Here is a 12,097-nt window from a genome sequence, read left to right on the forward strand (position 1 = left end):
AATGCAAAAGCGCATTATTTCTTATAGAATAATTAATTCACGTCACACAGGTAAGTTTATTGCTAACACAGTTGCAGATATTTGTAGATATTTTTGCATTACAGATAAAATAATGCCAGTTTCAATGGATAATGCTTCTAGTAACACTAATGCTATAGGCTTGCTTACAACTACACTAAATCCTGCATTTAGTAATATTTTTCATGTTAGATGTATTTGTCATATTTACCATTTAATCGTCGGTGATGGTATGAAAATTTTAAATGTGGAAATTGAAAAGGTTAAACTGGCTCTTAATTGGCTTTTTTATTCAAACCGTAGAAGTAGACTTAGAGAATATTTCAAAAAAATGATGAATTTGGCCTTAGAGAAAGAAAGGTTCCTAAAGCTTGTCCGACTAGATGGAATTACATGTATGAAAGTTTAGTTGTTGCATATGAATATAGAAACCCAATAAACGCAACGTTTAATGCTCGTGTTGGTGGTGATGATGATGATGAGCATCTTACAAATCAGGATTGGACTAGTGTTAAAATTCTTGTAGATTTTTTAGAACAATTTCATGTTGCTACAAGTGAATTATCTGGGCAATATTATCCTACTATTTCTAACTGTTTAGTTTATACTGCAGCACTTGCAGATTTGTTTACTCATTTTTTAGAGGGTGGGGTAATTTATCAACTTGCTATTGAATCTATGAAAGATAAGTTTAAAAAATATTTTTCCCTATCCCCCTCTTATTGGTATTGCTGCCATGTTAAATCCTACCACGAAATTAGGAGGTCCTCACTTTTGGTATACAAATATTTATAAGGCTTTATCACTTTCAGATGAGGAATTTTCTACACTTGCATATGCAAAAGCCTCAATTAAAATAAATGCTCAAAAAATTTATAATGCTTATCAACTTGCCTTAGATAATGCTAGACCAAATATTCAAACTCCTACTTCGTCTAGTTCACAATCATCTAAAAGAACTACGGGCCTAAAAGCACTTAGTTCTTGGACGGAGTTCAGGATTTCTCAAGGTGATAATATTGGTGATAGTTCACAACTAAATGAGCTTCGAGTTTATTTGTCGCAGGGACTTGAATCAGAGTCTCCCGACGGCTCCTTTGATGTTTTGGAATGGTGGAAGGACAAAGAAAAACACTATCCAGTTCTTTCAAGGATGGCTCGAGATATTTTAAGTATTCAAGCTTCAACAGTGGCATCGGAGAGCGCTTTCAATCAAGCGAGACTTCAAATCGGTGATCATAGAGCGTCTATGAGGGAAAGCTTGGAAAAATCAGTACTCTTCAGAGATTGGATCCATTCGAAAAGAAGAAATTTTGGACTTGCTGAATCACAACCGGAGATAGACGAAGCTTATGAAGAAATTCTAGCGGAACTTGCAGAGGATGTTGTTTCACCCGGAAGCGGTGATGAACAAGCTTCTTTTCCGCCACCACCAACGGAAATTCCTCCGAACCTTGAAGGATTTATGAAATTTGTTAGAGATAATATGTAGACTAATATGTAACTTGTATTTTGGCACATCTTCATTAGTTTTTTTTCTTTTAATGGTGGTATTAGCACCTTGTTTGCTCATTCCATTAGGGGGAGGAAGACTAAGAAAGATATTGCCATTTTTTTGTTAATGTCGTAATAATAAAAATTATAAGGCATTCCCTTGAATATTTCTTTACAATTTTTTTGTGTTTAAATTTGAATTAGAAGATTTAAGTCACAATTATATAATATAATTTACAAGAAATTGCCTTAGATAAAAAAAATTCAAAAAAAAAATAGCCCGGAACACTTAGGCCCGTTTAGGCCCGTGGGCCCAGCCCATTTAGCCCAGGACCATGTGGGCTTAGGACCACAGTGGTCCGGTTCCACCCTCTAGGACCGTTAAGCCCGAGACCGTTTGGCCCGGGACCGCTTGAGCCCGGCCCGCCAGAGCCAGAGATCGTTTGGCCCGGCCCGTTTAGCCCATTTAGGCCCAGGACCGGACCACAATACAGCCTTATCTCCAGCAGAGCATATGTCAGTCACTCAGTATGAGACCCGTTTTGTGGATCTGGCCCATCATGCTAATCTTCTGCTTCCTACCAAGAGAGAGAGAGAGAGTGAGAAGGTTTATTGAGGCGCTCGCTCATCCTATCAAGCTGTAAATGGCCAACGACACCGGGAGTGAGATTTCTTTTCAGAAGGCTGCTAATGTCGCCAAGCGTGTCGAGATGGTTCTTGCACAGGAGAGAGGGTTGGGTTCAGATAAGAGGCCTCGTCATTCCGATGGTTTTAGTGGTGCCTCATCATTCCGGTACTTTAGGTAGGGGCCATCCTTCAAGGCCATTTCAATTAGCGCTACAGGCATCCCACAGTGCTTCAAGGGGTCGTGGTCCTTGTGTGCCTTATTCTGGGCAACTAGCCTACAGAGCACCATCACCTCCTATCAGTGAGCCTCCGATTCAAAGTTATCACCATAGTTATCCGGCTCGTTCAGGTCAGTCTCAGTTCCAGCAACCACAGCACCAGAATGGATGTTTTGAGTGTGGTTGTTTGGGGCATATAAGGAGGACCTGTTCAAGATTATTGGGCGGCACGCAACAGCAAAGTTCTCGTGCCATTATTCTGGCACCGGTTGCACCACCGCCCGCTCAGCCAGCTAAAGACAGGAGTCAGGCAGCCCGAGGTAGAGGTCAAGCCGTTAGAGGTGGAGGTTAGGCTGCTAGAGGTGGAGGTCAGGCCGCTAGAGGTGGAGGGCACCCAGCTAGAGGCCATCCTAGAGATGTAGTTCAGAGTGGTGGGGCCAGCCCCAATGTTATGCTTTCCCAGCCAGGCCTGAGGCAGAGTCATATAACGCTGATATCACAGGTACTGTTTCAGTTTTCCATAGAGATGCTTCAGTTCTGTTTGATCCGGGCTCTACTTATTCCTAAGTGTCGTCCTATTTTGCTTCGTATCAAGTTGTGCCTCGTGATTCTTTGAGTGATCCTGTGTATGTGTCCACACCTATGGGAGATTCTATTATTGTAGATCGTGTTTATCGTTCGTGTGTGGTTACCATTGGGAGTCTTGAGACTAGCGTAGATCTCCTACTTCTCAATATGGTAGACTTTGATGTTATCTTGGGTCTGGATTGGTTGTCACCTTATCATGCTATATTGGATTGTCATGCCAAGACAGTGACCTTAGCCTCGCCGAGGTTGCCTCGATTAGAGTGGAGAGGGACTCATGGCCATTCTACCAACATGGTTATCTCTTATGTGAAGGCTCGGAATATGGTCGAGAAGGGGTGTGCTTATTTGGCTTGTGTCCTGACTCTTGTACGAAGGTTCCTTCCATGGATTCAGTACCAGTTGTCCGTGAGTTTCCATAGGTATTTCCTGCTGATCTGCCAGGGATGCCACCCGACAGAGATATTGACTTCAGTATTGATTTGGCTTCGGGCACTCAACCCATTTCTATTTCGCCGTACAGTATGGCCCCGCCAGAGTTGAAAGAATTAAAAGAGCAGTTGCAAGATTTACTTGATAAGGGCTTTATTAGACCTAGTGTCTCGCCCTGGGGTGCGCCTGTGTTGTTCGTGAAGAAGAAGGATGGATTAATGAGGATGTTCATAGATTATCGGTAGCTGAACAAAGTCACCATTAAGAACAAGTATCCATTACCGAGGATTGATGACTTATTTGATCAGCTTCAGGGTTCCAATGTGTTTTCAAATATTGATTTGACGTCTGGCTACCATCGGTCGAGGATTAGGGCATCTGATGTCCCTAAGACAGCTTTTCGGACTCGGTATGGGCATTATGAGTTTCTAGTGATGTCATTTGGGCTGACAAATGCCCCAGCAGCAATTATGGATTTGATGAACCAGGTGTTCAATCCCTATTTGGATTCCTTTATGATTGTGTTTATTGATGATATCTTGATCTAATTCCGCAGTCGAGGAGAGCATGAGCAGCATCTTTGGATCGTGCCTCAGGCTCTAAGAGACAGCCAGTTATATGCTAAGTTTTCAAAATGTGAGTTTTGGTTGGACTCGGTCGCTTTCTTGGGGCACGTAGTATCGGCATAGGCATTCAGGTGGATCCTAAGAAGATTGAGGTAGTTCAGAACTGGCCTAGACCCACTTCAGCTACGGAGATCAGGAGTTTCTTGGGTTTGGTAGGTTATTACCGTCGGTTTGTGGAGGGGTTTTCATCTAAGAAACCCCATTGACCATGTTGACCTAGAAGGGTGCCCCGTTCAGATGGTTAGACAAGTGTGAGGTGAGCTTTCAGAAGCTCAAGAGTACTTTGACTACGGCACTAGTGTTGGTGTTGCCCACGGGTTTAGGATCTTACACGGTATATTGTGATGCATCTCGTATTGGACTTGGTGTTGTATTGATGCAGGATGGCAGGGTATTGCATATGTTTCGCGGCAGCTGAAGGTTCATGAGAAGAATTACCCTGTTCATGACTTAGAGTTGGCAGCCGTTGTTCATGCGCTGAAGATTTGGAGGCACTATCTTTACGGCGTGTCATGTGAGGTATTCACGGATCATCGGAGCGTGCAGTATTTGTTCAAACAAAAAGATCTCAATTTGAGGCAGAGGAGGTGGTTGGAGCTATTGAAAGACTATGATATCACCATCTTATATCATCCCGGTAAGGCCAATGTGGTGGACGATGCCTTGAGTAGAAAGGCAGTGAGTATGGGCAGCCTTGCGTACATTCAAGTCAGTGAGAGACCGCTTGCATCAGATGTTCAAGCTTTGGCCAATCCGTTCGTGAGGTTGGATATTTTAGAGTCCAGTCGTGTTCTAGCTTGTACAATCTCCCAGTCTTCCTTGTTTGAATGCATTAGGGAGCGGCAGTACGATGACCCTTATTTGCTTGTCCTTAGGGACATAGTGCAGCACGGTGGTGCCAAGCAGGTTACTTTTGGAGATGATGGAGTTTTAAGGATGCAGGGTCGTGTTTGTATGCCTAATGTAGATGGACTTCATGAGTTGATTTTTGAAGAGGCCCACAGTTACCAGTATTCTATTCACCCGGGTGCCGCCAAGATGTATCTGGACTTACCGAAGCATTATTGGTGGACGAGGATGAAGAAGGATATAGTTGCATATGTAGCTCGATGTCAAAATTGTCAGCAAGTAAAGTATGAGAATCAGAGACCTAGTGGTTTGCTTCAGATGTTAGAGATTCCTGAGAGGAAGTGGGAGTATATCACTATGGATTTTGTTGTTGGACTCCCACGGACTCAGAGAAAGTTCAATGCGGTATGGGTCATTGTGGATAAGCTGACGAAATTGGCGCACTTCATTCATGTAGCAGTTACCTATTCTTCAGAGCGGTTATCTGAGATTTATATCCGCGAGAACGTCTGTCTTGATGGTGTGTCTGTGTCTATCATTTCTCATCGAGGTATGCAGTTCACCTTGCACTTCTGGAGGTCAGTATAGTGTGAGTTGGGCACTCAGGTTGAGTTGAGCATAGCATTTCATCCTCAAACGGACGGACAGTCCGAGCATACAATCCATATATTAGAAAGATATTCTCCGTGCTTGTGTTATAGACTTTGGAGGTTCTTGGGATCAATTCTTGCTACTTGTAGAGTTTGCCTACAACAACAGCTACCAATCGAGCATTCAGATGGCTCCCCATAAAGGCATTATATGGGAGGCAGTGTCGATCGCCAGTTGGATGGTTCGAGTCAGGGGAGGCTCGATTGTTGGGTAGAGATTTGGTACAGGATGCCTTGGATAAGGTCAAGATTATTCAGGATCGGCTTCGCACAGCTCAGTCCAAGCAGAAGAGATATGCCAACCAAAGAGTTCGGTGATGTTGCATTCATGGTCGGTAAAAGGGTATTGCTCCGGGTGTCACCCATTAAGGGTGTGATGAGGTTCGGAAAGAAGGGCAAGTAGAGGCCTAGGTATATTGCACCATTTGAGATTCTTCAGAGAATGGGTGAGGTGGCTTACAAGCTCGCATTCCCACCTAGTTTATCGGCAGTACATCTGGTGTTCCATATTTCCATGCTCCGGAAGTATCACGGTGATCCTTCCCATGTGTTAGATTTCAGCTCGGTCCCGTTGGACAAGGATTTGACTTTTGAGAAGGAGCCGCTGGCTATTCTAGCCCGCAGGTTCGACAGTTGAGATCAAAGAGTTATCCTTTAGTTCGAGTGTAGTGGAGAGGCCAGTCGGTCGAGGCAGCTACTTGGGAGTCCGAGTTCGACATGCAGAGTAGATATCCACACCTTTTCATTAGTCCAGGTATTTTTCTATGTTCAAACGAGGACGAAAGGTTGCTTTAGAGGTGGAGAATGTGATGACCCGATAGGTCATCTAGAGTTTTAAACCCTAATTTTTTGTTTCAAAACCTTAAATACCTCATTTTAGCCTTCCTCAATTTTCATGCACAGTCCGGGTATTTTTCCAGGAGGCTTTAATGTTAAAAATTGATAAAATATGAAATTTTTCCTTAAAAATCTATTTGAGTTGACTTTGGTCAATATTTTGAGCAAATGGACCTAGATTTGTGTTTTTACGGTCCTGATGGGTCCGTGTCGTGATTTGGCACTTGGGCGTATGCCCGAAATCGAATTTGGAGGTCCTTGGCTCGAGTTATCGCCTTTGTCGAAATTTGAATATTTAAAGGCTTAATGACTTTAAAGGTTTGACCGTTGCTTGACTTTGTTGATGCTGGGTCCGTATTTTTGTTCCGGAATCCGGTATAGTTCCATTACTGTATTTATGACTTGTCTGTCAAATTTGGAGAGAAACGAAGTTGGTTTGACGTGATTCGGACGTCCGGTTGTTAAAATAGAAGTTCATAAGTTTTCTTGAAAATTTCATTTGATTTGGGGATCGATTCATAGTTCTAGGTGTTCTTTTGGCAATTTGATCGCGCGAGCAAGTTCGTATTATGTTGTTCGACTTGTGTGCATGTTTGGTTTTGAGTCCTAAGGGCTCGGGTGAGTTTCGGATAGGCTACAGAGTGAATTTGGACTTAGGATCATAGTTGGTGCATGAGTGCCTACTGCTGTTGTATGCAGCTCTCGCATTTGCGAGGTCTGGCTCGCAAATGCGAGCCTCGAATTTGCGAAGAATACTTCTCATTTGCGAGCAAGGGCTGGCGGTGGATTTTTCGCATTTGCGAGAGCTGGGGTCGCAATTGTGATCCCCTCAGGTTTGCATTTGCAAACATTTTGTTCCATTTGCGAAGGCAGCAGGAATGTTGAGACTTCGCAATTGCGAAGAATTTCTCGCATTTGCATGGTTCGCAATTTGCGAACCCCAGGTCGCAATTGCGACACCTGCACTTGATCAAAATCTGAACTTGACAGGATTTTTCTCTCATTCTTTAAATTTTCAAACCTAGAACCCTAGAGGCAATTTTTTCAAGAACCTTTCTTCCCCAATTCATTGGTAAGTGATTTTAACCTCTTTTCTTTCAATCTTCCATTACATTTCACAAGATTTTAACCTAAAATCTAGGATTTGCATGGTAGAAATTGGGGGTTTGGATGGAATCAAGGATTTTTGTATAAGTGGAATTTAGACCTCAAATTGAGGTTGGATCCAGAAAAAAACTACATAACCGGGCTCGGGGGTGAATGGGTAATCCAGTTTTGGTCCGAATTTCGGGAGTGGACCAAGCGGTATCGGGGTCGATTTTTGACTTTTTGGGGAAAAGTGTGGGAATTCTAAATTTATGCATTGTAATTGATTCCTTTAGCAATACTTGATATTATTGAGTCAATTGTTGTTAGATATGAACGGTTTTGAGGTTGATTCTAAGGGAAAGGCCCTGGTAGAGCTTTGAGTTGACTGCGGAGTAAGGTAAGTGTTGAGTTTAACCTTGATTTGAGGGAATTAGAAACCCTCGGAATATGTGCTATGTGAATTTCATGTGTTGCGGCGTATATGCGAGAAGATGAGTGCTTATACGCCGCCGAATGGAAGCACCTTGGTTATCGGAGTATAATTTCAGTGTCGATGCACCGGGGATTGTATCGGCTATCGCAGGGATCAAAGATACCAGGTGGCCCAGACTATACAAACCGACCCTTGTCAAAGAAACCCAAACTTGATGTGTAAGTATCATGGCACACATGGCCATAGGACCGAAGAGTGCAGACAGCAGAGGGAGGAGGTAGCTCGATTGTTCAACGAGGATATATTTACCTGATTTTCGCTGATATCACACTTTCACATTCATATACCTTAGCATGTCACTTATACTAGTCCAGAAGTTTGAAATTTGATCTTCTATGATCATGTACATGTATTCTTGCATATCTGTTATATGTATGATATGGATTAGACTGGTAGCCCCGGACTACGCCGGGCAGATTCTGATATTGAGCCTGTGACCACACCGGTAGATTGTGATATTGGCATGTGAGTTATCCGTGTGACTGATATAATAAGCACATGAGTTGTCCGTGCGGATCCAGATATTGATATTATTGGCATGTGAGTTGTCCGTGCAGCACGTGAGTTGTCCGTATGGTTGATATTATTAACATATGAGTTGTACATGCAGCGTTTGGATATGAATCCATCCCTTCAGGGTCACCCTCTCATGTTTCTATCTTGATGGTATACACGCGGAATATGAGAAACCGACGGGTTTTCGGTTGATGTGAGCTTTGAAGAGCTGGTTATTGGTTTGGTTCGGTTACTGAGATTCTGATGTGGGCTTGAGAGTCGTGATGTGATTTCTATTTGGATCGGGTAGCACGCCGCAATGGATCAATATTTGGTTATTGCATTTAATCTTTACTTGCAATATCCTTGGTTGTTTACTTGACTTATTTGCATATCTTCCATATATGCTGGATCATTGACGAAGCAGAGTATGTTAAGAAAATCGTGCGGACCAAGGTGGTTTTTATCTGTGATTTCATGATTTGATCATAATTTATGTTCTATACTTATTGGAATTTTATGAACTTGTACAGGTGATTGGAGAGTATCATTTATAATTCTTGCTTCCGTTACCTCGCTGAGGTTAGTTATAATACTTGCTGAGTACATGGGGTCAGTTGTGCTCATACTACACTTCTGCATTGTGTGTGCAGATCTTGGAGCTGAGATGCTATGGATGACGGAAGCTGGCACCGAAGATATACCTGCCTTCCAGATATAACTACCACTTGTCCTTGGTAGTGTTAGATTTGAATTATGTTTATGTACATTCCAAATAGATGTTGTATTTGTTTCGTACCAACTTTGTAAATATAAGTCTTAGTGGCTCATGACTTGTACCACCAATCCTTGAGATTTCGTATAGAAGTTGAATTATTTTTATCATTGACTCTTGTTAGTCTCCTTTGAGGCAGTTTATGGTATTTGATGATTTCAAAATACTCTTACTTGAGAATCATATTATCTATATATATCTATTTCGTTGCTACTTATTGTGCTTCATACCTGTCTACTCTTACGTACTTTTTATTGGACCACTAGTAAGTGTCGATATAAACCCTTGTCACTACTTCTTCGAGGTTAGACTAGATACTTACTGGGTACGCGTTGATTTACGTACTCATACTACACTTCTGCATTAATTGTGCAGGTACTGAGACAGGTACAACATGTGGTCACTTGAGCGCGTAGCCGCAATAGCTGGAGACTTAGTGGTGAGCTGCTTTCCATGCTTTGACCCGCAGCACCCGGAGTCTCCTTCCCCCTATGTTTATTTTATTCTGTCTATTTTTATTCTATACAGTAGTTATTATGGTTTTGTATATCCTACTTGATGTTCATAAACTTGTGACACCGGATTTTGGGGATTTATGGTAGATGTTCATGGTAGTACCTAATATATATATCATTATGCTTTATGTTTTGTTCATTCTTCATGACGTAATAAGAGTGAAAGTATGTCACCATGGTTTCTAAATTTAATTCTGCTTTATTAATGAAATTCTTGATTTTAAAAGTATTATAAACGGATGATTGTGTTGGTGGTTTACTGTTGGCTTCTCTAATAGTAGCGTTGGGCGCCATCACGGCCTATGGTGGAAATTGGGTCATGATAGTTTGGTATAAGAGCACTAGGTTCACATAGGTTTCACGAGTCATGAGCAGACCTAGTAGATTCTTGTTGATAGGTGTATAGAAGTCTGTACTTATCTTCGAGAAGCTATAGGCTTTTAGGAAACTTCTCTTTCTTCATCTCCTATTGTGCAGTCGATGTTGTGCTAAGTCTAAATCTTTTGTATAGAAGTCTGTACTTATCTTCGAGAAGCTATAGGCTTTTAGGAAACTTCTCTTTCTTCATCTCCTATTGTGCAGTCGATGTTGTGCTAAGTCTAAATCTTTCTCTTATTCTCTTACATATGGTGAGAACGTACACGAAGGCATCACCCGAAGACAGGGGGGCTACTCCCCCAATCGTCAAAGGTAGAGGTAGAGGCCGGGAGAGGGCTAGAGCTCCTGTTAAAGGACGAGGGCATACTAGACTTTCCCTAGTGGTACCTCTAGTGGATCGAGTGGAGGATCCTGTCATTGAGGAACAGGATGAGGTACCTCCAGTCTAACAAGCCCCAGCAGATTTTATGACCACACCAGGCTTCAGGAGGTCATGGGTCGTATGTTATGATTTATGGACTCTATAACTCATACCGGACTATTTCCAGCGGACACGGCCACATCTCAGGCGGGAAGAGGAGTAAATACCCCTATTGCTCATGCGCTAGGGCATGTTGATGCTAATTTATCTCACCCCGAGTGCACTACTTGTGGGTGGGGATCAGCCACTTGCAGCTGCTAGAGCAGAGACCCAATCGACCGGGACCATTGAGCAACAAAAGAGGCTGCACAAATTTACTAGGCTTCATTCTCCCTGCTTTATCAGTGAGTACTTAGAGGAACCACAAGATTTCATTGACTGTTTCAGGGAGAGGCGTCATAATTTGGGTCCAGTAAAGTCCAACAGGGTGAACTTCACCATATTTCAACTAGAGGGGAAGGCTCGTAGATGGTGGTTGTCTTATCTCCTAAGTTGGCCAGCATGTTCACCTCTATTGACTTGGGGTCAGTTCATACACCTCTTATTGGAGAATTATATTCTAGCTTCACAAAGGGAGGAGTTACGGGGTCAGTTCGAGCGGCTCCAGCAGGATAAGATGTCAGTGACCGACTATGAGGTGAGATTCACTGAGTTGTTTTGTCATGCAACTATCATACTTCCCATAGATTCAGAGAGGGTGTGGAGGTTTATTGTAGGCTTGCACTGTGCGATTCGGGTTTCTATGACCCAAGGGGACTCTATACTTCTAGGTTGTGGAGATAGCTCGGAGGATCGAGTGCATATGCAACCAGAGCAGATGTTCACATTGAGGGATAAGGGGCCTTAGCATTCTGGTGGATTCAGTGGAGCCCCATATGGGGGGCTGATGTCAGTTCATGAGGGGCCATCCTAGCAGGCCCATGTATTCAGCACCACAGCCTATTCAGGGTGCTCCAGCGTGGCCTTACTTCAATGCCATTCTAGAGAGCACCTACCATCCACTAGCTATTCAGGGTTCCTCTAGTGGGTATCCAAATTATTAGGGTTAGTTCCAGAGTCATTAGTTTCCCACTAAGAGAGGGTGTTTCGGGTGTGGGGAGTTTTGTCCATAAGAGGTTTTGTCCTAGACTTCATGGCAAGGTAGTGCAGTAGGACCATCAGCCAATGATTACTGCACCAGCTGTCACATAGCCTCTTCAGTCGGCAAGAGGCGGAGGGCAGGTGGGTAGGGATCCCCCTAGAGGTGGAAACTAGTCAGGTGGTGCTCATGCTAGATTCTATGCCTTCCTAGATAGACTAGAGGTAGTAGTCTCCCACGTCGTGATCACAGGTATTATTTTTTTGTCTACCATAGAGACGCTTCGGTACAATTTGATCCAAGGTCTACCTATTCTTTTATCTCTTCTCCCTTTGCTCCGTACCTGGATATATCTCGTGAGTCCTTGTGTGTTCCTAAATATGTGTCCACACCAGTCGGTAAGTTTGTTGTTGTTGATCGGGTTTACCGGTCCTGTGTAGTGACTTCTGTGGGTATGAGACTTGAGCGGATCTTCTATTGCTCGATATGATTGACTTTGAGGTTATCTTGGGCATGG

This window comes from Nicotiana attenuata, unplaced genomic scaffold (genome assembly GCF_001879085.1).
Source record: "Nicotiana attenuata strain UT unplaced genomic scaffold, NIATTr2, whole genome shotgun sequence".
NCBI lineage: Eukaryota > Viridiplantae > Streptophyta > Magnoliopsida > Solanales > Solanaceae > Nicotiana > Nicotiana attenuata.